This window comes from Pteronotus mesoamericanus, unplaced genomic scaffold (assembly GCF_021234165.1).
Source record: "Pteronotus mesoamericanus isolate MK-2021 breed Mesoamerican mustached bat unplaced genomic scaffold, CSHL_Meso_final contig_82, whole genome shotgun sequence".
In the NCBI taxonomy this organism is placed as follows: Eukaryota; Metazoa; Chordata; class Mammalia; order Chiroptera; family Mormoopidae; genus Pteronotus; species Pteronotus mesoamericanus.
The window spans coordinates 31,176,451-31,203,502 of record NW_026555265.1 but is presented as its reverse complement, the minus strand read 5'-3'; the positions used below and the strand labels follow the sequence as shown (position 1 = coordinate 31,203,502).

The window sequence follows — 27,052 nt, the reverse complement described above, 5'->3', positions numbered from 1 at the left end:
AACCACATCACTGTTTGTCCCAGCCATCGTGAACAGAAAAGCTCTAAGTCACAGTGATGGTGTTACTATTTTACCATCCTGTCAAGATGTCTTTGTCTTCCCTTCCAAACAAATAACTACATCTTGGGATTTTCCTGTTTCAGAAATTCTGGAGCTCCCACAGGGAGGGAATCTGGTACTTTTTAATTATAATCATTTATGAAAGGTAAATACATGTATTATAAGCATATTTTCTTTGAAAACCAGTGGTGTTCATTATAGTGTGAAACAAAGTTTTCTTTTAAAAGAACTAAATATTCGTTTTATAATATTTGAGGCCTTCAGAGAAAACAAATACCCACCTATAGCAAATATGCATAGAATTTTATCACAGACTCCTATTCTTATGAAAAAATATTCACTCAAGGTGAAAAGGAATAAGGTAAGTATATTAGATTCCATTAACTTACATTGTTTATTCCTTCAGCTCAATGCCTGTGTTCTATAAAGACCACTTTTTTGTTTTTTGCATGTATATCATGGCTGATTTTATTTATTTTTATTTATTTATTTTTTAAATTTTATTTTAATTTATTTTTTCAAATACATTTGTCTCTGCCTCCCCCACACCACTTTCCCTTGCCCCCTCCCTCCTTCCCTCCCTCAGCTCTTCCCCTTTGGTTTTGTCCATGAGTCCTTGCTATATATAAAGACCACTTTTAATTAGATATTGAACAATGACCCCCTGGCAACTTGCAAAACTTTATTATTATTATTATTATTTATTATTATTATTATTATTATTATAAAGACAAGTAAGATTTTATTTCCTTGTTTCACAAGGAAAGCTTGCTGAGCTGCTTGGTTTTTGGTTATTAGTCAGAGATCAAATCCCATATCCTTATCTGACTCCTCTGACTTTTCCTTTGCTTCCACCTTGGCTGGAGCTGTGACAGCAGCAGGACCAGCAGCCACAAAAAACAGATGGGTCAGCCAAGAAGACTTTGAGCTTTTCAGCAAGTGGAAAGGTGCAATCAGTCTCCACAGGCAAAGCCAGGACCTGCTTGTGCCCACTGAAGATAGAATGCGATACTGATGCAATAGAGGGGTGAGCAATCTGCAGACATACTCTGGTAATGCTGTGAACAACCTCCAAAAAGCAGGATGTCGAGCACTTCCAGGTTGTACATACTGCTTTCATCAAACATCTGCTGGATCATCAGACCAAAGGAGAAGAGGGAGATAGACATTCAGCATGTTTATCATTGTGGCTTCACTGCCTCCGACTTTGTTTCCAGTTTTAATCAGCTGCATGTCACTCAGAATTTCAATGGTGCTCCTGGAGATTTTAGTGGTGATTTCTAAAACCTAGAGAAGGAGATCTTCTTCGGATCCAGACCAGTGTTCTAGGCTGGCACAGTGACTTCATATGGAGCAGTGACACCCAGCATGGACAGCAGCTGGCACCTTATTGGCCACCAGCATGTCCCAGATGTCAGTGAGATTCTCCTTGGTGAACACAAAGTCCATATTCCCCTGGATATGAGGCAACTGTTTCTCCAGAGCTGGGTTGTTTTCCAGATGTCCTCAGAGGGCCTTGTATGTCATGCTGGTGTTCAGCCCAGCCTGTCAGCACCTCAGCCTCCCTGCAGAGGGACATGCAGCTCTGTGCATCTGCTTGGAGCCCACATTGTCTGCTGGTACAATGAAGTATTCGGGACAAGCATCCAGAAGCTGGATGATCTTCAGAAAGTAGCTGGACTTCCAGGTTGCCCTGTCTTTCCCAGGTGTTGCAGAGGTGGGTTAGGGATTCCCCTCCAGGGTCTGAAGACAATGGTACTCTCACAAGGCTGCCTGGCAAGAGTAAGCACAAAACTGTTTTAGAATCAAATATAGGTGGTGGTCAGATGGGCTAATTTCCTTATAACCGTCATAGATGAGGTCAGATCATTATGTTGATGATATTCTTTTCATTTTTACTTCTATTAAGTTATTCTCAATTGATTTATAATTTTTAAAAATTCTTAAATATTTTGCATCATAACTATGTGCTTTCATAGCATAAATTTACATTATTTAAAATTTTTAATTACAATTATTCCTTAAATTGATTTGTATAAGATTTACCTTAAAAGTGACTTTTGATGATGTAACTTGTCAAAACATTTTGTCTGCCTAATATAAAATTTTTCAGAATGTCAGATCAAGGAACAGGTGTGAAGGACACATGGATGAAGCCAAGGTGGGGAAGGATTGGGAGGGGAGGTGGGGGTAGGTGGGGCAAGGGAAAGTGGTGGCAGGTAAATGAAGACAAATATATTTGAAAAATATTTTAAAAAATAATTAAAAATAAAAATAAAAACAAATAAAAATTTTCAGAATGTGAATCCCAGAAAAATTCAAACTCTTTAGATTTTCTAACTGAACCAGAAATTGTTTGTGAACTGTAGTCTTACCACACATACTTTTAATATAAACATGATTGATATTTAAACAAGAAGAAAATGATAATATTTTTATTTAGATAGGAACAGATCTCTTCATGGACTTGAGAGATTGTGAGAATGTTTCCCTTCTTTCCCCCACTCCCAAAAGATAGAAATTATGTTATGATAACTGTTACCTAATGACCATTGAAAGATAAAGCTTATTGGTACATACCATAATAATTTTGGTTGTAGAACTTACCCAGAGAGAAGCCCTATCTATGACTTCTAACTTCATATATTTAGTCACCATAATGATTATAATATCAATAACATCAGTAATAGTCATAGTTTCTTGAGTCTTTAAAATATGCTAAGTATTATATTAAGTGCTTAATGTCTATTCTTAATTAATACTCAGAATAAACCTATAAAGTAAGTACTAGCATTTCTGCTCCAGTGAGGAGAAACTGGCCCTTGGAAGTTACACACTCTGTCGACCACCCTGATAGAATGTGTCTTTGCCAGATTTGAATCCAAATGTCTGTGCATTAACATGTGCTCTTTACCACTATCATCCTTTCAAAAATAACTTCATGTTTCCAGATGCGGAGGTTAGACAAATCTAAAAATATTTGTGTTAGGTCAATGTTCTAATATACATCTTTGTCTCTAATGATGTTCTTTCCCACAGAAATTTTATGAGTAATTATATTTGGCTGAGTTGAAGATGACATTCACGTAGCTACTTGGGTTTTAGACACCAACACCCTCTGGATTTTTCCTGTTTTTCATGCACACTAGCCTTTGTATTTTTAGTAAATAGTGAAAAAATATTGTAGTTATGTGGAATGTTGGTCCAAATTCAGGGACATAAAAATGTAAATTATAACTTTGTTATAGAGCCCTGTGAGAATGAACTTATCTACAGTTAGAGTTTGGGCATATTCAAACTCTCTTGAAAGACTGAGAATCCTCATGTGGGTTCAGAAGGATGGAAAATAAAATTCAAGTCTTGAAACAGACAAGCCAAAAATAAACACATGAATAGTTTGCGAGAATGAGTGAAACTTGAGCAAGAGGGCTCATATTGGAAGGGATTAATAGGACCGTGTGAAATATGAGGCTATGCTTCACATCCATCAGAATCATCTGAGGAGATTTTTCAGAATATAGATGTTTGGGTTTTGTTGTTAATTCCTCTAACTCAGTAAACATGATATGGACCAGAAATTCTGTATCTTTTAAACATCTCACTAAGTGATTCTGATCGCAGCTAAGGTTAAGGACCACTGGCTTAACAAAGAGAACTGTGTCAAAAAGGTGCAAGAGCTCTGCTATAATAAATTCCTTTGAAAGAGCTTGTCCCAGGAGGCATAAGAAGTTTTCTTCTGACCTGAGTATGGAAAGGACACCTAGTGAGACAGTCCAGAAGAGATCTGCAGCTACCAAGAACCAGCTGATGGGAACCTTCGAGGCTGGGGTCGAGGACTTAGGCAACAGTGAGAACAGAAGACCAACGGTATCAATGACCCAGAAAAATGGTGATGGCAGCTATTAATATATATTAGAAAGCTGCCTGCAGAAAGCCAGGGATCTTTATCATCTTGTTTATTAATTTTGCGCAGAATCTAGAATTATATCTTGCTTACAGTAAATAATCAATAATTGTTAAATAAATAACAGTAGGGCCAAGAATTTAGAATGTTTTAAACATCATAAAATATTAAACAACCCATACATATTCACACATACACACTTCTCCAGATACCTAGATAATTAATGAAGAAGATTCCAGGAAAAGATACAACTGTTTTGTTAATCATGCGAGTGAAAGCTTAGGGTTTTGAGATTTCTAACACAATGAACTTAAAATATAGTACATTTGTATTCACAGATGTGGCAAGGGGACAGTTCAAATGGAACATTTTGAAATGTATTTCTTCCTTTATTTTAGATCTGGTCTAAACCACCTGGCAGATGGGAACTCTAGAAAATTGTAGTTAATGGTTAGAGCTGTCTTCACCTAGCTGGTTAATTCAGCTTAAACCTGGTATTATTAAAATTCATATGTTTCTGAAATGTGGTCCCAATTGACTGGTTCCTTGGAGAAATATATATTTGCCAGTGTAATCATAGAGGGCCAGATTCCTGGTAGGCACTTAATATTATGTGCTACAAAGAGGATGAAGCAGCTGTTCTGGCTGTATTCATCCTTAGGGCCTCAAACTAAAAGGAAATAAAATAGAAGAAGGTCAAATCTAAGTTATATATGTATATATAAGAATTAAATATACTCTACTGCCTGAGACAAAATATCAAGGATATTCTCACTTTTACTCTAAGGTAAATTACATTATTTTCTTTATTTCAAAATAAGTAAGATTTGGTTATTCTTTCCCCACCAGCTTGTAAATAAAACTTTTTAATGAGAATTTGCAAATTCTTGATTAGAAATTGAGGTTTCTACTTCTCTTAAATATGTCCTTAATCAGCCACCAGGTTATACAGAACTTAAATTATTTATTAATTATTACAAGGATATAGACCTCAACATTTTTTTAAAAACTTTCATCCCATATAATTAGCTGTAGCCGCTTTTATCAATACCTTTCTGTAATTAGCACCACACAGAGCACTGTCTAAAAGTTACCCTTCTAGTTTATAAGGTGAATCTAGAACTGTGTTTAAAATTAAAAATAAAACACAGTATCTAAGTAAGATTTTTTTAAATTAGATTTTATTGATTATACTATTACAGTTGTCCCAATATTTCCCTCTTTGCCCCCCTCCACCCAGCACCTCCTAATCCCTCATGCAATCCCCATACCATTGTTCATGTCCATGGGTCATGCATGTAAATTCTTTGGCTACTCCATTTCCTATTCTGTACTTTACATCCCCATGACTATTCTGTAACTTCCTATTTGTACTTTTTAATCCCCTCACCTTTTCACCCATTCCCCCAAATACCCCTCCCATCTGGCAACCATCCAAATGCTCTCTGTCTCCTTGATTCCGTCTCTGTTCTTGCTTAGCTTATTTTGTAGATTCAATTTTTGGTAGATATGTATTTATTGCCATTTAATGTTCATAGTTTTGATATTTTTCTTTATATTAAAAAGACCCTTTAACATTTTATATAATAATGATTTGGTGATGATGAACTTCTTTAGTGTTTGGTCCAGGGACTCTTTATCTGCCTTTGATTCTAAATGATAGCTTTGATGGGTAGAACAATCTTGGCTGTAAGACCCTGCTTTTCATGACTTTGAATATTTCTTGCCAATCCCTTCTAGCCTGCAAAGTTTCTTTTGAGAAATCAGCTGACAGTCTTATGGGAACTCCCTTGTAGGTGACTAACTTCTTTTGTCTTGCTGCTTTTAAGATTCTCTCTTCATCTTTAACCTTTCACATTTTAATTATTATGTGTGTTAGAGTAGCCCTCCTTGCATCCATCTTGTTTGGGACTCTCTGTGCTTCCTGGACTTGCATGTCTATTTCATTCACCAAATTAGAGAAGTTCTCTTCCATTATTTTTTCAAGAAGATTTCTAATTTCTTCTTCTTTCTCATCTCCTTCTGGTACTCCTATGATGTGAATGTTGGTATGTCTGAGGTTGTTCTAGATACTGCATACACTATCCTAATTTTTTGGATTCTTTTTTCTTTTTGTTGTTCTGATTGGTTGTTTTTGCTTTTTTATATTCCAAATTACTGATTTGATTCTCAGCTACATCCACTCTCCTGTTATTTTGCTGTAAATAGCTATTTCAATTAGTGTATCCTTTATTTCTGACTGGATCTTATTTATGCTGTTAACGTTCTCACTAAGTTCCTTGAGCTTCCTTATAATCAGTGTTTTGAACTCTGTATCTGATAGATTGTTTATCTACATTTTGTTATATTTTTTTTCTGACGTTTTGATTTTGTTCTTTCATTTGGGCCATGTTTCTTTGTTTTCCCATTTTGGCAGCCTCCCTGTGTTTGTTTCTATGTATTAGGTAGAACTGCTATGACTCCCTGTCTTGGTAGTGTGGCCTAATATAGTTGGTGTCCTGTAGAGTCCATGGCACAGCTTCTCCTATCATCAAGCTGGGTACTCAAAGTATGCCTTTCATGTGGGCTGAGTATACCCTCTTCTCGTTGTTGAGCCTGGATTGCTGTTGGCAGGTCAATGGGAGGGATTTATCAAGGCCAGTCATTTGTAAGAACTGTGTTCACTGACCACCAACCACTGCCCCCTGTGGAGGATCAGCTGTGCATGGGCAGGGTGGTGGTACTCCAATGTGGTCTGTAGCTGTCTACTGAGTACACAAGCTCTGAGGTTTCCTAGGTGGTGTCGTCTAAGATCAGCCCCCACCTTTGTGCCACCCTGCATGAGCTATAAAGCAATTTGGGATGGCTGCCACTTGTGCTGGACTTGGAGATTCCCAGGTAAAGCCAAGCTGTGAATCTAGGCTGGTAACTGCTAGGGCTGAGCCTGGGGCCACTTAGTGAGAGGTATGGGAGCTTACTGAGGTCAAGTGTTGTTTGTTTGATAAGATTTAGGAAGTTGTGACACATGACTCCAAAACAACCATTCATATGGAAAATCACAATTAACATTGGGTGAGCCTGTAAGTTGGGTGGGATGGAGTCTCAGGGGAAAACAGTATTAGCCAGATTGATGGAGTCTCAGATATGGCACAGCCTGCTGGCTGTGTGGCTCTGTGAGGGGAGGGCTTAGAAAAGGGACAATGGGCTCTGCCTGCCTTCTGTCTGGGAGAAAGCTGTCCCTCAGCTCTCACCTTTATGGCAGGCACTTCATTTCCTCCCCATTTGCCACTGGTGCCTTTCAAGCTGCTACCCCAGTGCTGGAGCTCAGATGGAGTAAGTCTGAGTTACTCTGTGTGTGGGTTTTTTAAAAGGAACTGCTTGGGACTGCAAAAGTTTCTTCTACCAACTCGATCCCTGCTAGTTTTTGCAGCCATAAATTATGGGCATTTATCTTCCTGGCACTGGAACACTGGGTAGGGGAACCTGTTGTGGGTCTGTGACTCCTCACTCCTGAGATATTCCTCCTGAATTTTTATCCACTACATGTGAATATGTGACCAACCTGTTTCATATCTCTACCCCTCCTACCAGACTGGATGGATTTGCTTTCTTTAATTCCATAGTTGTCTGATTTCCATCCAACTTGATTTCTGATGGTTCTGAGAGATGGTTGTTCTATATTTTAGTTGTAATTTTGATGTGCTTATGTGAGGAAGTGAACCGTGTTTACCTATGCTGTCATCTTGACTGAAGGTCTGCCAAGATGATATGTTGAGATATTTGATTGACAACTTTTCTGATTGAGTAAATATAAATCTTTTGTTCCAAATGCAAGGGAAAATATTAAATTATAAAGTTAAAATTTTTCTACTTTAAAAAGTATTTATGCATATCACGTCACTTTTCCTTCTTCCCATCTCTCAGATTTGAGGTATTTCTTACCTAGTGAAATATAGTCATGCCAAACAGAAACTCCCTGAGGACATTTTTTTTTCATTGTTTTTGGAGAGAAAGGAAGAGAGAGAAGAAGAGAGAGAGACACACACACACACACATTGATGTTAAAGAGGAACATTGATTGTTTTCCCTCCTTGGAAACACACAGATTGAGTAATCAACTCATAAACTGGGTAAGTCCCCTCACTGGGAATTTAATTCACAACCTTTTGGTTACAGGACAATGCTCTAACCAACTGACCCATATTGGACAAGGCTCCTTCCATTTCTTCAACATGGCATTACAGTGGTATATAAATTTTCAGTTCTACCTAAGAAGATCTAACCATCACACAGCAGAAAATGAGACAGGTAGTGAATATACTCAGTTATATAGTTAGTTTTATACTTAGTTATTCTAAGTATAAAATCATTGTCAAGCTCTTGAATACATCTGGAAGAAAATATTACATTTGAGTCAAAGTGAGTAAAATGATTACTTCGACAAAAATAAGTCCAAAAAATAATTATCTTTTTTTTAAAAAAATGTGGATGATGTTCCCCTTTTAATATCTAAATGTCAACATTTATATTTAAAATTCTTTGAGTCTAAAATTTACCTTATAAAGCCAATATGTTAGGAATAATGAACAAGAATTGACATGAAAATAAATAACTCTAAATATAAAACTATACATTCAAAATGAATCAATAGAAAAAGAATAGATTTTTAAAAATAAATCATGAGAGATTGTCTTACTATATGAAAAAAATGTGAAATTAGATCTTTCCCTCACACTAGTCATAAAACTATAAAAAATAAACTTCAGATTGATTAAAGCTTTCCATGTAAATACTAAAATATATTAGAATAAAATATTTAATATATTTATGGATATTTTTAAATGCTGCTAAAACACCATGAATCCAGCAAGTTCATAACCTTTTTAGTGGAATGATTTGATTGATTCTTATTAAATTTGATGAAATCTTTGACTACACTGTCATTTAAAAAATTATGAGACCCATAAACTCAGGGAGGATGCTGAGTGCTGAGCAAGATACACTCTGATTTTAAATTATTATTTTTTAAAAAGATTTTATTTATTTATTTTTAGAGAGAGGGGAAGGGAAGGAGAAAGGGCAGGAGAGAAACATCAATGTGTGGTTGTCTCTTGAGCACCCCCAATGGGAATCTGGCCAAGAACTCAGGCATGTGTCCTGACTGAGAAGCGAACTGGCAAACTTTTGGTTTTTTGGTTCACAGGCTGGCACTCAATGCACTGAGCAACACCACCAGGGCTAATTTTAAATTATTTTTTTTATTATCAAAGGAGTACATTAAAAGGAGGCAAAAAATACACATCTTAAACTCATTTTTCCCCCTTATTTTCATGTTCTGAACTGGCAGAAATGATTCCAAGTAGCTGTTGCCCAGCATGTCAAAAGGATATTCTTTCAAGTTATTTTGAGTGTATCTGTTTTATGATATGTTAAATGACATTATCTCAACTGCTAAAAGGTGAAGGTGAAAATTAGGGCTTAAAAATCTAGAAACAAAATGTTCAAAGGCAAGGCTACGGTGGGCATGGGTTTCCATGTAGTATGATTTCACAAGTACTACACGGTTCCTCCAGATCAACATTGATTCCCATTGGCATGTCTGTCAGTTGAGAGGACGTGTTATAAGCATGAAAATTAAAGTTGTGGGAGTAGAGGTCTAAACATTTAGAGACAAATGAGATCAGGAGCTAAAAGATCAGTTTCAAGACACGTATTGAATCCATCCTTTGTTTGTTTCATATTATGTTAAAAGTTAGCTAAGAAAAGAAGAAAACCAGTATTATAATACCAAAAAGAAAACTTTTCACAATATTTTTTTCAATTTTATTTTGTACTGGTTTCAGGCATAAAGCTTAGAGGTTACACAATCATGTCCTTCACATAGTGTTCCCCTCAATATTTCCAGTACTCCAAGTGGCACCATACACAGTTATCACAATATTATTGACTATATTCCTTATGTTTTACTTACTTCCATGTGACTATTTTGTAACTCCCAATTTGTGCTTCTTAGTACCTTCACCTATTTTACCCTGTTCTCCAAGCCTCCCCCTATCTGGCAACCACCAGTTTACTCTCTGTGTCTATGAGTCTGTTTAAATTTTGTTTGTTCATTTATTTTGTTCTTTAGATTCAACATGTAACTTGAATCATATGGTGTTTGTCTTCCTCTGACTGAGTTATTTCACTGAGCGTAATACCCTTTAGATCCATCCATGCTGTTGCAAGGGTAAGGCTTCATTATTTTGTATGGCTGAGTAATATCCCATTGTACCATCAATTTTATCCACTCGTCTATTGATGGATACTGTAGTTGCTTCTAATAGCTTAGCCATTGTAAATAACACTGCAATGAACACAGGGGTGCATGTATTCTTTCAAATTATTATTTTAGATCTTCAGACAAATATCCAGAAATGGAGTTTCTGGGTCACACGGCAGATTCATTTTTAATTTTTTGAGAACAATCCATAGTATTTTCCATAGTGGTTGCACCTATCTGCAATCCCATCAGCAGTGTACCAGGGTTCCCTTTTCTCCACATCCTCACCAGAACTTGCCATTTGTTGATTCATTAATTATAGTCACTATGGCAAGTGTGAGGTAATATCTCATTGTGGCTTTAATTTGCATTTCTCTGACAATTGAGCATCTTTTCATGTCTATTGGCCATCTGTATATCACCTTTGGAGAAGTGTCTATTCAAGTCTTTGGCCCATTTATTAATTGGAGTGTTTGTTTTTTTTGTGTGTTGAGTAGTATGAGTTCTTTATAAATTTTGGATATTAACTCCTTATCAGATATATCATTGTTCTCCCATTTAGTAGGTTGTCTCTTTGGATATTCCATAATATGATTAAAGTTATCTATGGAGAATTCTGGGGAACTTAGTTACCTGCAAGAAACTTGCTCAACTTTAACCATAAACACAATGAGTTTTCTTAGACAGCAGAAAGCTACTGAGACTAGGAATATTCTCCCTCAAGAGCTGGGTAGTTTGAACAGAAACCCCATGGAGAACTCCATCAGTTATTCTATTGAAGAAAGGCATAGTAAATATTCAAACCTAAATTAGAAAGATGAAATGCAAGAAATATCTGAGAGCAAAGAAAAAAGGTACAAAATCATGAAGGAAAATATCAGAGATTGTGAAATATAGTAGAATTATATGAAAAATAGAAGTTTTATAAAATGAAATATAAACTGACAAGAATTTATCAATTAGAAAATTTTTTCCTGAATTGAAAAACTAAATAAAGATTTCCTATAGAAAAAGCTCACTGAATACAAGGCTACAGTGATAACAGGCACACAAAACTAGGCATTTTCTGATAAAAATCTCTGAACGCTAAGAACTAAGAGGGGAAAATCTTATAAAATTCAAGGGAAAAAGAACAAGTTGCTTATAAAGGAGAAATAATTATGTATATTACCATCAGTCTTCTCTGCAACCCTGAAACAAGAAGTAAGATTAGCATGTGCACAATGCCAAACGTAACAACATAAAAGTACTGTCCTTAGTTAAATTATCATTGGGTTAATTCATTTAATGATAAACAGAAATTCAGGAGCTTATTATCCATGGCTGTCTCTTAAAGAAGAGTCAAGAAAGGCTTGTGCCTCTCAAGAGTTCTTATGTCAACAACAGAGTATAGTCTAAATGTATTGTGTAAGCAGAAAAATTATTTTTTAAGGGGAATTAGATAGTTCACAGAATTTCCAGGAAATCCAGATTGTTAGGATTAAATACTATGTGCTATATCTTGGATTACTTTAGGAAAAAGGTAACAAAACATTCCCATTCACCATCTCGTAAACTGTGCATAAAAAAATGAATAGGAAAGCCTGCATGAAAATATAATAGCTGGTAAGAAATGTTACCTCTGAGGAGAAAGAGAGAGGGAACAAAATGTGAAAGGGAATGGCCATATTTTTCTCTATAAACTTGGATATTGTTGGAATATATTATAGTCAAAATAGGTGGGGACAAAGGTATTTGAACAATTAAAAAAATAAAAATAAATAAAAAATAAGAAAAAATGTTTAAGTATTGGATTATAGCAATGTAGAATGCAGTAGAATTCATTATTTCAAAAAGACAAATAAAATAAATCAAATGTTAGATAGTTGTTTTGCCTTTTTAGAGATTAATGGCTATAACCTCAATTAAAGAGTGGAAATTCTAAGCAAGGGATTCTAATGGGCCTAACAAAACTAGAGGCTGTCAGATAGATTTAATCAGTGTGAAAGCACTGTGTGTATTTGAGGGGTAAGAAATTGAATGAGATGTGGGTTTAACTTGGTTCTCTTCTAGTCAGGCCGGCTGTAATAAAGGATCAACATTGTCTTAATGGAAAATACATCTACTAGTATGCCAAGGTCATCACAACTTAATTGCTTCAGATTTCAATAAATGATTGATCAAATATGAATACCTTTGGGGATAAATATATAAAAATTGGAGCCCTTGTGTGAACTATGTCTTGTGATTTGTATAATAAAATATATCAACAACAGCCTTGGAAAATTCATGTGTACCCAAGAAGGCAAGAACTAAAATGTATTGCTCATTTTGCAGAACTGAATGATATAATAACTAAAATATAGTGGAACTATGAATGCATTATACTTTAGAATGAATTTGATGATTTTTCATGTTTTATGTTTGCTGATAATTCAGTTAAAATGTTCTTAAATGAGTAATATGACTTCTTAGCAAGACTTTTAAAAAGCCTGTAGAAAAAAAAAGCCTATAAAATGACACTGTCAGCTCTCTATATTAGTGGACAGAGCAAATTACTTTCGAGGAGAATTTTCTTGTTCAGGGAACAGTCTGCGGAATGTTCCCTATATATTTACACATGTAAATATAAACCAGATAGGAAACCACTGTGTCTGGAGAATTGTGAAATAAAACATCTGTAGCCTTGATTCTCTCCCAAAGCCGCTTGGAATGCAAAGCTGATCAGTATAGAGGAGGTGGACATATTTGAATTGGGACAAATAAGCCTTGTGAAAGGAAAAAGATTGAAGTCATAGCCATTTTCTTTTGATGTTTAATATTTTTAAAAATTCTCTGATGAAATGTCATTGACCTAGCTCATGTTGACTGGAAGGAAAATTTTTTAGAGACCCAAAAACACTCACAACAAGGAAGAGGGAATATGCATTAATAACCTAGGCTTATCCCCCAGGCTGGATGTTTTTAAAAGAATGTCTAGTTTCAGAAAATATATGGCTACAGCTGGTAGTCTTTTCTAGAATTAATCCCAATGGTATGGAAATATGAACTTGGCATTTGAGAATGAACAGAATGAGCTATAATATTGAAATCCAATGCCAGATTTGGTGTAGGAATCTGGGTCACCAAAGATAGAACCCTTGTCATGAACAGATATTTATTAGAATGTGTGAGAGTAATATCCAATAGCAACATCATATAATAAGACCAAAAGTAAAAGTATTAGTGTCTAGTGAGTTTGGGATGTTATAACAAAATGCCGTAGATGAGGTGAATTAATTTCCTCACAGTTCTGGTGGCTGGATGTCTGATATCAGCGTGCCAACATGGTTGAGTTCTGGTGAGAGCTTTCTTCCTGGATTGCACATAGCTGTTTTCTTTCTGAATCCTTCATGGCAGAGAGAGAGAGAAAGAGAGAGAGAGAATACAAACTTTCTTGAATCTCTTCTTATTAGGGCCTAATTCCATTATGAGGGCACTACCCTTCTAATCTCATCTAAACCAAATTATTTCCTGAATTCCCCTCTCCAAATACTCAATATATTGGGTGTCTGTGCTTCAAATATGAATTTTGGAAGGTACAGAATTTAGTCTAGAGCAACGAGAAACTCTGAAGATTTTTCTTCTTTCTTCATCTATAGTTTGCAATAAAAATGATCCCTTGTACTGAGTAACCCCCTGTGCTTAATGGAATAATGGAACACTAGAGAAATTTTGGTCTCTGACTCATCAGAAACATGTGTTCTCAAGAAATTAATTTGATTTTAGACAGTGTGAACAACCTTTAGACATTTCCAGAATGGTTGTATGAAGAGTTCCATCAATGCACTTCACAGCAAAACAATAAATGAATAAAAATTATAAGACACAACCAGTTAAAGTCTTTGGAATTTTTTATAACAGAAAACAGTATATAAAGATACTTAATATTTAAGAAAGCTACTAAACCAAGTAAGAGAGTCTGTTACATTTCAGAGAGAACCTACTCCCTTCCTCCCATTCCTCAACTGAGCCTGACAGAAGTTATGTTAGTGGTGGGTGTTGCCAAGAAACTGGGAATTTTTCTTCCTCCAGAACTCAGTCAAGAGCTAAGGTAAATCTATAACAGGGGCAGGCTGTCAGCATTTCTGACCCACATTCCAGCTCTGTATCGTAGAGGTTAATTCCAGGAGAGTGTGCCAAGAAGCTTGGTCTCCCTCTTTCTACCCAGGCACAAATTGCAGTAGAGAGGTTATAAGCCAGACATGGCAGGCCAAGAATACCTGGCTCTTAGTAATTTCACTTTTATTCCTTCATAGAGTGAAGAAGGTTCCATGCTAAAAATAGCAAGCTAAAAATACCACAGTTCATCATTCTGATGAATGCCTATATTGTAAACCAGTGGTATCATTCTGAAAGAGGCAGGCTATTAAACATGAAGATAGATTTTAAAATATTCAGTTAAAAAACGAAGAGATAAAAGAATGAAGGAAAAGGAACAAGGATACAAAGAAATATTGCACACCCTTAAACACCCAGGAGATGCATAATAGAAGGACCAGAATGAGGGGAGAGAGGGAGAGTGTGAATATAGGATGCCTTTCCATTTATTTAGATATTTTATTTGATGAAATAATTATTGAAAAACTTCTCAAATTTGGTGTAAATTATCAATCTACATATTCAAGGATATAAAAATTTCCAAGGGTCAGTGTAAAATACAATAATTATAGACATTTTGGGGCTAAAACAGAGCTCCAACATACATGAAGTGAAAACTAGAAATAAAAGGATGTCATCAATGTGATAAAGACATCTGTGAAAAAAATGCAGCCAACATCATACTCAATGGTGAAAGACTGAATTTTTTCCATCTAAAATCAAGGACAAAGCAAGTAGGTTCATTCTTGCCTCTTCTGTCAACATTTTCTAGACTTGAGAGCTAGTACAATTAGGCAAAAAAGAATCAAAAGTTATTCAGACTGAAAAAGAGGTTAAACTATCTCTGTTTGCATATGATGTGGCATTGTATATAGAAAATACAATGAAATCTTCTTAAAAGATATGGGAACTGAAACAGAACAAATAAAAATAGTTGAGGTTTTCAGGGTACAACATCAAATGTAAGAACCAATTGTATTATTTATAGAATAGCAATTAAAATACAAAAATGAACTTAAAAAACAATTCCATTTGTAACAGCAGTGAAAATAATAAAATACTTAGAAATATAGTTACCAGAATAAGTTTAAAAGTATACTGTAAAATGAGAAAGTATTGTTGGAAGTAATTAAAGAATATCTATGTGAATGAAAAGACATCCTATATTCATGGAATGGAAGACAATATTACTGTAATGGCAATACTCCCTAAATCGATTCAATACAATTGCTATGTAAATCTCAGCTTTCTTTTTTACAGAAATTGACATGCTGATCCTAACATTTATATGGAAATGCAAGTGACCCTGACAAGCCAAAATACTCTTGAAACAAACCTACAAGAATCAAAGCAATTTGGTACTGGCATAAGGATAGACATATGGTGCTCTTGAATGGAATTTAGATTTGAGGAGAAAAAAACCTGTCACACTTATGGTCAATTGATTTTCAACTTTAGTGTCAAGAAAATTCAACAAATGGTGCTGGGACAACTGAATATCCACATAAAAAGCATGAATTTGAATCCCTTCCTTGTACCATACACATAAATTAACTCAAAATAGTTCATAGGCATAATGTAAGAGCAAATGCTATAAAACTCTTAGAATGAAACACAGGAGTAAATCATCGTGACCTTGGATTTGACATAACTTTCTTGGACAACACAAAAGTATGTGACAAAAGTAAAAATAGATAAATTAAGATTTAAAATGAAAAAAATGTACTTCGAAGGATATCAGAAAAAGTGAAAAGACAACCTTTGGAGCAGGAGAAAATATATTCACAAATCATATCTCTGATAAGGGACTTGCATTAAGGATACAGACAGAAACATACAACTCATTATTAAAAGGCAACAACCAAATTAAAAATTGGTCAAAGGCTATAAATATTTCCCTGAAACACATACAATGTATTAATATTATTGATATAACAAAGGAATAAGCATTTATACATACCATAACATGGCTGAATATGAATATGAAAACATTATGCTAAGTTAAACAAGCCAGTCACAAAAGTCGTATTGCCCGGATTCATTTACATGGGATGTTCACAATAGACAAATGTATAGAGACAAAACAAATAGACTAACGGTTGCCTAGAGCTGTGTCAGATGGGGAGAGATGGGGAGTGACATTTGGATTAATGGATGTGGGTATGCCTATGGGTATGTGAAAATCCTCTAAAATTATTGGGAGGGATAGTTGCATAGCTCTGTTAACATATTAAAAAATTGAATTGTATGCTTTACATGGATTTTATAGTATATGAATTATATTGTAATAAATTTGTAAAACATTAAAAACAAACAAAAAAGCTAACTCCATTTATTAGGAAGAAGCATATACTAGTTATGACTGGGATTTTTTTCCATATCATTTTTTCCTTCTCATGCTTTACCCTTTCCATAGTGAATGAAAACCATATCTTTGGCAGTATTTACAAATATTCTACATTTTTGCCATATTATCAAGAGTTTCTTGTGATGGGTTGGATCTATGTTTTTAATTTCTGATAAATGGCCATAGAAAAAATTGATGTTTGTCACTTCTTAGCCAAAGCATTTATGGGACAGTGTAAGCCTTTCATCTGTCACTATTTTTGATGTGGGAGCCACATGGATACTAAAGTCACTGCTTAGAAGAAGGCTTACGTCTGTCCCATCAGTTTCTGTATGAGGTAAAAAAGAAACCTTTTTTATTGTGTTAATCCACTGAGATTTTAGAAATTGTGACTGTAGCATACCTTAACCTAACCTGACTAATATAGCCAGTGTCATACTAATTATAAATACAGGAAAATAGATTTAAAAATTTTATATGTAATTTACTGTGGATATAGTTTAATAGTGTTTGAGAAATTATATATTTCAAATTTAATAAAGAACATTTTAAAAATAAATGTTATAGGACATTATATGTTAATTTAAATGGTTATAATTGGAGATAAACTAGTCAGTGCCCATATGTATAGCATATGACACCCTTAATTTGAAGGCTATAGTAAAAGATGTGTTTATTATGTAGGAAAACCGCAGTGGATAATAGCCTGCAATAATGTAACTAAGGCTTCATTTCTACCCCAATTAACGAAGGCACAAGGGGATAAGACAGTTACCTTGGCCTAAAAAGAGAATTGTCTGGAAAGTGTTGCCCAAATGAAGCTGTTAAAATTAATTAGGGGTGAATCTAAGCCACAGAAACATGATAGGGAAGGAACTGGGGTCATAAGCACAACTGAAAGCCCTTTTTTTGCCCTTTTCAAATCTCCCTCTATTGACATCTATTGACAGAATCTAACTACAAGTCCAAGGTCAAAGGAAATTTTAATGGTGATCTATACTGGTCATCCTCTCTGGGTGCAAAGTTACATGCAGAGAGAGCATGGATTTGGAGAAGCATGTGTAAAAACTGCAGCCTACGAAGTGTTTGTGTCTGAAATGCCACTAAATTCAAGAGTTGTATGGCACAGAGAAACAAGAATTGACTTTTCTGATGATCCTCAATCTTACATGGGTCAATATCAGATAATGGGCAAAAAGCAGATTACTGGGTCCCCTTTTAGAACTTCTGGCCAGTAGATCTGCACTGAGGCCCAAGAATGTGCATTTCTAACAAATTCTCAAATGTCACTGATGTTATTGAGGACCACACTCTGAGAACCCCTGAACTGTAGAATCAGAATAACCAGGTTTTGAATCCTGATTCTGCTTTTCCATAGCTTGGAACAATGATTAATTTCCAACTTTTCTGACATCCAGAGATTTAGCTATTCATGTATGATAATTTATCAATTATTAATTATTTATTTTAAAAATTAAAATGTTTTGTTTATCTTGAATGACTTTGTTGACATTATTGTGAGGTCATATGAGAAAATCTCCAGCATATTGTTCAGTGCTTCATAAATAAAAATACACAGTACTTGTTTTTATTCTAATATGTTTAATCACTTAAATTAATTGAACTGTATATAATAAAAAACCTATGGAAATGTATAAGAGCTATATTGTGTATTATTCTAAAGCAACAATAAATGTATGTTTTAATTTATTAATCTTAAGTTATTTGTGTATACAATTCTTAGCTAAGACAGCAATTGTATACATAACAGATATATGATATTTTGTACTTATTGACTCTGTATAAATATATGCTGAAGCCATGTTTTAATTATCTCTTGAGTAATGACTCTCATGTTTTCTTGAAGGCCAATGGTAAATGAAATTAGTAGTTTGCACCAAGTAATAAGCAATAATGGATTATCTTTTGTAGTAAGCTAGTAATGATTCATTTATATCATACCCTCTGAGAAACTAGATGTTCCGGATAACTAAAAATTCCCAGATAATTAAAGGTTAATACCTGAAATAAAATGTTTACTCTTTCTCATTGTTTTAAAGTACTCTGAGACTATAGTATTTTATTTATTTTATTTTTATTGAATTTATTGGAGTGACATTGGTTAATAAAATTATATAGGTTTCAGGTGTACAATTCTATAATACATAATCTATATATTGTATTGTGTAATCACCACCCCAAGTCTCCTTCCATTACCATTTATTCCCCCTAAACCCTCTCCTACCTCTCCCCATTTGCCTTTCCTTCTGGTAATCACCATATGGTTGCCTGTGTCTATGAAGTGTTTTTTCTTTCTTTCCTTAATCCTTTCATCTTTTTCAACCATCTCCCTCACCTGCTTCCCCTCTGACAGCTGGCAGTCTGTCTTCTGTATCTATGAGTCTATTTCTACTTTGTTAGTTTAGTTTGTTCATTAGATTCCACATACAGGTGAGATAGTATATTTTTCTTTGTTTTATTTCACTTATCTTAATTTTTTTATTTCAGTTAAAATGATTAAGTCATACTAGGAACATTGGTGTTATTTTATGCTCTAATACCATGATACATTCAGGGACATTGGAGGCAAATTGGACTTACTATTCCCCTTATTCACTTTTCCATAGATAATTTTGTTATTTTACCTTTTTTATCCAATAACAGGAAAATCTGGAATATGCAATGCTGTTTTTTACTTAAAATGGGCTCAGGGTCCTTTTGTTTTCATGTTTGTAGTCTTTCTTGAGTCCTGAGGTCAATTTTTTGCAGGTGTAATATGTTTCCATTTACACATCACTATAGGTTCTAGTATATTCTCTCCAACCAGGTAATCACTGAAAACCAAAGGTTGTTTTAAAATGAATCAAATATATTCCGTACCACAGGTGACCTAAGGCTGATGGATAAAATGCAGGTGACTGTATTTGTCTGCTCAAAGTGCCATAACAAAATATCACACAATGGGTAGCATAAAAGAATAGGGTGTTTTTCCTTACAGATATAGAGGCTGAAAAGTCTAAGATCAAGGTGCTATCAGGGTTAGTATCTGGTGAGGGTTTTCCTCTTGGTCTGCAGGTGGCTGACTTCTCATTCTGTGCTCCTCCCGCCTTTCCTCTGTGTGTGCATGTGCAGGGAGAGAGTGAAGGAGAGAGCTTTGTGGTATTTCTTTTTATAAAAACACTTTCCCTATTATTTCAGGGTCCCACTCTTTCGACCTCATTTAATCTTAACTGATTCATTAGAGGCCTCCATCTAAGCCTCAGGAGGGTTCGGGCTTCAAATGTGAATTTTGGAAGATGCAAATATTCAGCCAGTAAGTGACCTTCTGGTATAGTCATTTACCTGCAAGCTTATGATTATTCCAAGATGATATTGCCTCAAGTAATGACTGCTACTTGGGAGGTATGACGTTTTCTTTTATTATATGACTTGGTTGTATCATTCACATTTTTTTGTAATTTGTTTATAACCATTTTTTACTGAAATAAAACATTTGAATAAGTGTACATTTATTTCTTTCTGCATTCACAAATCTTTGCATAAAATCCCCAGGTGATGAGAGCCTCTGGCTCTCTTGTTTTTTGCAGTATCCCCAGCTCCTAACATGGTAGTTCCTAACCCTGGGTACTCGACGGGATTCACTGAACTCCAATCAGCTATCATTTATAATCACTTGTTTTCTGGGCTCAGATATTTTAATATAATGGGTTTGGGTAGCGGCCGAGGCCTCAGTGGTTTTTAAACATTCCCAGCTGCTTTAATTTGCAGACATGATGGAGAATGACTGGTGTAGGAAGCTAATGCAGATGGTCAATAAATATTTGTGAGTAAATGAATAAATATAAATAAGTATTTGTTGAATGCCTTTTGAATGTTAGCTCTATGATAGCATTTGTGATACACTGGTATGAAAAGTCATTGCCTCTGAGGGTGTCACGGAGTTGGAGAGGTGGATCTAGTTCTACATTTTCATACTGAAATATCATCATCACCTTCATACATAATGGGGCACGGAATCAGTAGTAATCATCCCGCTTCCCAATGCACCTCTTGCTCTTCCAGTGCTGTCTGAGCTAAAGGCAGCAACACCACATTTCACCCTATCCAAAAATTCTTAGATCGTCCTAAATCCCACTCTTTGATTTTGTATCAGATTTAGCCCCAAGTCATATGTTTTTATACTTCCTATTTTCTGTTAGAGGTTCTTTATTTTCTTTTCTCTTGTCACACTACCACTGTCATCGTTAAATCCAGTAAAGATCTGTGCTCTGTTACTCAAACAGCATGCTAACATCTCCTAGTTTTCAGTTTGAACCCCCTGCCCCCTGAAGCCATTCTCAAATTATTTTAAAGCATAAAACTAAACATATCAGTCCTTTTCCCAGCTGAAAAGCCTTTGATGTCTCCTTATCACTCAGAGTAAAATATTCACATTTTATAGGACCATAGAGTAAGAGTCCTTTCTTGACTCTCTTGCTTGACTTCTTAAAGGTGGTTTACATGCACTTAGCAATCTCCTTCTCATTAACTATGCCAGTACTTTGAATCAATCTATTACTCTTTCTCACTTCAAATGAATTAACTTTTGTTATTTCCTTCACTTATAAAGCTTATCTTCTCTTTAATATCAACTTTATTTTATTACGTAATAATTTTTCCTCCCTTAGTATTTATCTGAGATTCCAGGAAGACCTCACTGGTTCCCAAGGAACATTTGTTTAGAAACATTTGAATCCATATCAAAGATGTTTCTTCTGTTTTAATATCCCCTACCTTTCATGGAGCACAATTTTATGAGGGGACAGCAATTGGAGACCATCTCAAGTTTGAACATGTGTCTGTATTCAAAGTGAGAGTTAGAGGTATTCTCAAAATTTGTTTCAGGGCTCCCAGTGAAAATAGTGACTATCCGGGCTGATTTGGGATCTCTGGAGTTAATTTTTGAACCTCTACAATTGAGTGATGCCTGCATGTCTGGTGCTATACTGACTAGTCTGCATTTCTAAATCCTGCAATCCCCTTCAATTCTGTCAGCACCATATATACATATTTACACGGTTCACTCCCTAGATCTTCATAACTACGTTTTCTTGAGATTCTTAACCACTGATATTTGATTCTCTTGACAAAGTGTATCATTTCATTACCTTCAGAGTATTAAGGAGATCAGTGTAGAGTGCTGGTTTCCTGATAAAGATGTGCAATTCAAGGACATATTAACCACACACAGTCAGAAAACAAATAAATGGAAATCAATATGTACCAATGTCTATCACAGGACAGCACTATGTTGGCTGTTTTTTAGATTTTATCTTCTCTTTTCTTGAGTTCTTTAGGTATGTGAGCTTATCTCTATATTATACATGATGACAAAATGAAGAACTGAAGTAATTCTGGAATTTAAACCCTTAAACACGTTGAATTTAGAGCCCACTCTTTTACCATTAGAACATGCTGTGGAACTCTGAAACCTCTTTTGATCTGTCCCAAAAGATATATAAGAAGCCCACCTGTTTTAAACTTTTTAACATTAGGGATTTGGATTTACGTTGGAACTATCGTAGGAGCAAAACTAGTAGAAATTTGGTACACCATTAAGGTTTCAATGTTATGAGTAAGGAAAATTAGATTTATCTTTATGGTCACCACTGAATTATCTTTATTTGTGTATGATAAAGGATTGCCTGTGGAAAGGAAGCCTGGGTTACATTAATTGCAATGTTATTAACTTCAAAGACTTTGTACTTCGGCCTGTAACCAAAATATTTGCTTAAGCTTTCAGCTTCTTGTTGCTCTCTGATGATGAGAGAAAAAATAGTTAAAAATCATAGAAAAACACTATTAAATGTTTTATGGAAAAGGAAGAAATTCCAATCTAATTAGGTTTCCTAGAGAAATCTGTGCTTTTGATTCATGTCTGTAAATACATTTCACTAAGACAGCATTATGGGTTCATTTTACCTCCTGCAAAAATGTATGTTGAAGTCCTAACCCCCAGTACGTTGGAACATGATGTTGTTTGTAAATAGGGTCATTGAAGATGTAATTATTTAAGACAGGATCATAATGGAGTAGGGCGTGTCTATAAACAAATATAACTAGTGTCCTTATAAGTAAATAGTCATATAAAGACAGAGACGGGGGAAGATAACATGTGAAGATGGATGTAGCAATTGGAATGATGCATCTATAAGCCAATGAATGCCAACAATTGCTGGTTCTCACCCGAAGCTAGGAGAGAAGCCTGGAATGGAACTAATCATCCTGACATAGTGACTTTGAACTTCTAGCCTCCAGAATAAATTTCTGTTGTTTCAAGCCACCCAGTTTGTGGTACTTTGCTCTGGCAGCCCTAGAGAACTATTACAGGGAGCTTTTTCCATATTTAATTAATGTTTCTTAAAAGTTTAAAAAGTATAAATAAAATATGCTCCAAGAGATACCAAAATTTGTGTTATCCTCAAGTATGCACACCCAGCCAGGCCTGAGGCTCTTTTGGAAGCTGAGTTCATTAATTAGTTCAAAAGGCTATTTATTGGCTAATAATAATCAGTTAAGGAAACATGCTGTTTTAGAAATTTTTCAAGTATTTCATACAATTTATAATAAATTATGAGTATAGCCCTATAATACCAAAATAAGCTCACCCCATTTAATCAAGGCACAATGGGGAGCATCATTGGGTTCTCCAATACAAAACCAGTAATGGCAGTCTTTGATTAAAATTTTTTCCTCTTACCAAAATGTGTTTGTTAATGCCACCTTGCTTATTTAACTTGAAGCAATATCTAATAATAAAAGTAACTTCATTCACTACTGGAAAAGTATAGAAATAGCATATTATAAAATAATGCAATATCTATTTTTAATCATGAAATGAAAAACCAAATTAAAAAACAAGACCACACAGCTTGTGAAATTATGTCCAAGTCACATACTTGTTAGTTTGTTCATGTTATTTACTTCAAAGATATGTTTTCACTTGAAATTCTAAACCATGTGAATAAATAAACACACAAAAAAGAAGCTTATAGACTGGGGAAAAATATTTGCCAACCTTATGCCAGATAAGATGTTAATATCGAAAATATATAAAGAACTCACACAACTCAATAACAAAAAGTAAACAAACAAAAAGCACCCAATAATTCATGTGTAAAGAACATGAATAGACACTTCTAAAAAGATAAACAAATGGCCAACAGGTAGGTATATGAAAAGGTGCTCAACATCATGAATTTCAAGGATATCCATCAAAGGCACATGAAATATTACATCAAGCCTGTGTTGGCAAGGATGTAAAAAAGGAATCTTGTACACTGCTGGTGAAAATAGTACAGTATACAGCCACTATGCAAAACAGTCTGGAGAGTCCTCAAAAAACCAAAGTTAGAACTACCATATGATCCAGCAATTCCACTATTGCATAAACAGGAAGGATATGAAATCAGTACCTTAAAGAGCGAATCTATGCTCAGCTGTTCATCGCAGCATTATTCATAGTAGCCAAGATGAATAAAGAAATGGTGGTGTATATATACAATGGAATATTATTCAGCCTTTAAGAAGAAGGAGATCCTGCTTTTTGCAACAACATGAATAAATCTAGGAGATATTATGCTAAACGAAGTAAACCAGAACAGAAAGGAAAAAAATGCATGATCTCATTTTTATGAGTGGAATCTAGAAAAGGGGTGAGGACATGGGGTAACTGCGGAGCTTTTGGTTAAAGGGTACAAAGTTGCTTTTATGTTACATGAACAAGTCTAGAGGTATAATATATAGCATGATGACTATGGTTAATAATACTGTATTGAATAGTAGGAATTTGTTAAGAGTAGATTTTAGTTGCTCTAATCATATACACACAGAAACAGTAACATTTTGAAGAGGAGATATATTAATTAGCTTGACTGTAGTAATCATTTCACTATGTATATGAAACATTATGTTTTATACCTTAAATACATAAAATTTTAAAAAAGACAAAAGTTAACTTTTAACATCTAGAATGAAAAATTTATTACAGTCATCTATACAAAAATTAACTCAAGAGGTCTTTCTAAGAAATCTTTAACATTGTTTTTTCTGAACATTGAAACCTAGAACATGCTTTCCACTTTAATGCTCTGAAATGAAGACAGACAGAATGCTCTCACACCCCCTACAATATTCTTTGACACAGTAGCTCCTACTAGCCTTCATTTGTATTCCAAATCAAGTTTATAAGATGGAGTCCTCACTTCAAGCAATCTCTTGTCACAGAGCTCAACCACCTTGATCTTTTATCTCACTGTCCCCTTTCCTTGTGCCTATACTTGAGTTCTTTGTCATTGCTAAAGACAAAGCATAGAATGTCATCATTGTGAGGGATAAGACAGTGGCTAATAACTACATTAAAATCAAATACCAGCTCTGCCATTTACTAGCTTATAATGTTAGCTAATTTACTTAATTTCTTTGTTCTCAAGTTCTTTATTTATAATGGGGACATTAATAATACTAAATCAATAGTGCAGCAGTGAAAAATAAATGAATTAAAATAGCAAAGCACCTAAAACAATGTCTGGTCCATATTAATGCTATGAGTTTAATCTATTAATATTACTGTAGACACAATAAAAAAAAGTATGTTTTTTTATTGTCAGCTCTGCCTTCCATGCAAACTGTCAATCCTGCTCCCACTATGATTCATAAGCCATCCCTTTATGACTTCCTGGAAAGGTTAATACATATGTTCACCACTCCACTATGTGTTTGATCTCATCATTTCCATTTTACCCAACTCCTGGCAGATGATCTTGTTTCCTGTTATATTATAATTGATCTGAAAATCTCTTTCAAATTCCTGCCACTAAACATACAAATAGACCTGAATTCCCATCCATTTTTAAAATTGTTTTCCTTTTCTTACAATACAAAAGTGCCTAGCATTATTTGAAATTCATTGTTTAAATTTTTCAACCTGCACTTTAGATTCTATCTTTACCTCTCTCCTTAGAGGTTACACTCTATGAATCAATTTCTCTGTCTCTGTCTGTTTCTCTGCCTTTCCTATATCTTCAGTGTCTCCCTTTCTAGTGGCTCCTATCCATTAATATTTAAGTATATTTAAGACTGTCCTAACTTACAAGCCAATTGAAAAAAAAAAACAAAATAATTAAAACCTCCTCTCAATATCAGCTCCTCCAATGATCAGATTTTATTTCTTTTTTCTTTAATTTCTTTAAAAAAGTGTCTATACTTCCTGTGTTTTCTGACATTCACTTACGCATAATACATGGAAATCTGACTTCCAGATGGTAGTTTAAAGTAGTGGTGAAAATAGAACATTTTGTGGCAGAAGGCCTGGTTCAAAATCTATCTGTTCCCAGTATCGTTGACATATTTACTTATCTTTTTGAGCTTCCATTGCTTCATCTGTTATATTAGGATATGATTATGTCTAATTCATAGCATTATTTGAGTATTAAGTAAAATATTACATATAAAGTCTCTAACACAATTCCTGGAATACAATGTTTTTAATAGATGCCTATTATTATTGCTAATATATGCCCCACCTTCCAAAATAAAAGTATTGCCAAAGTAAATAATTACTTTCTTTTTATCAAATATAATAGAATATTTCTAGGCCTTAACATATTAACATGATCTCTACAGCATTGTTGCCCCTTGACACTACTGTTACCATTGTTTCCAAGGTTTTCCCCCCAAAATAATCTTAATTACTCTTCCTAATGATATTTTTAAGGAATTGCTTTTTCTGCTATAACTAAATATTTGGATTTGCTTACGTTTTATCCAAATTCACCTTCTTTTCCATTCTATACACAAAGAATTTTTTGTCTATTTCATACCTTATTTTCTTTCTTCAAATTTCCCAAACCTTTCCCATTCTAATGTACAGATGATGACCAGTTTTCCTATTTCACTAAAACAATAAAAAATGAATAAAAGTAATCTGAAATGAAATTTTGAAGGCTTCTGTGACCATGGCCACCTTGAGTCCATATTCCCTTCTGTTAGAACAAATGAACTCCATACTCATAGCAAAGTTCAGTCTTTCCATCTGCTCTAGTTAAACCTCCAATCATTTCATTTCAGAACATTGTTGCACTATTTCTTCCCTTTCTTTCCTGCACTATGAATTTTTCTTTTTTAAAAAAAATTCTATCAACATATAAAAATGCTATTAGTTTTTAAAACAAAACTTTCTTCACTTTATCACTAATTATTATTTCAACTATATTTGTAATCTCTTTCTACAGAAAAACTATTAGAATAAGTACTCTCCAACTTGTTTTATTCCGGTTATTCTTGAACACACTGCTATCAGAGTTTTACTTCCACAGCCACACCTAAACTACTTTTGTTGAAT

At 34.5% G+C, this 27,052-nt stretch overlaps 1 pseudogene; it reads right to left on the bottom strand.

The window, feature by feature from the left end:
* Positions 1–858: 858 nt before the first annotated feature.
* The window catches only part of LOC129079964 (60S acidic ribosomal protein P0-like), a 112,542-nt pseudogene continuing 86,348 nt past the window's right edge, over positions 859–27,052 (bottom strand).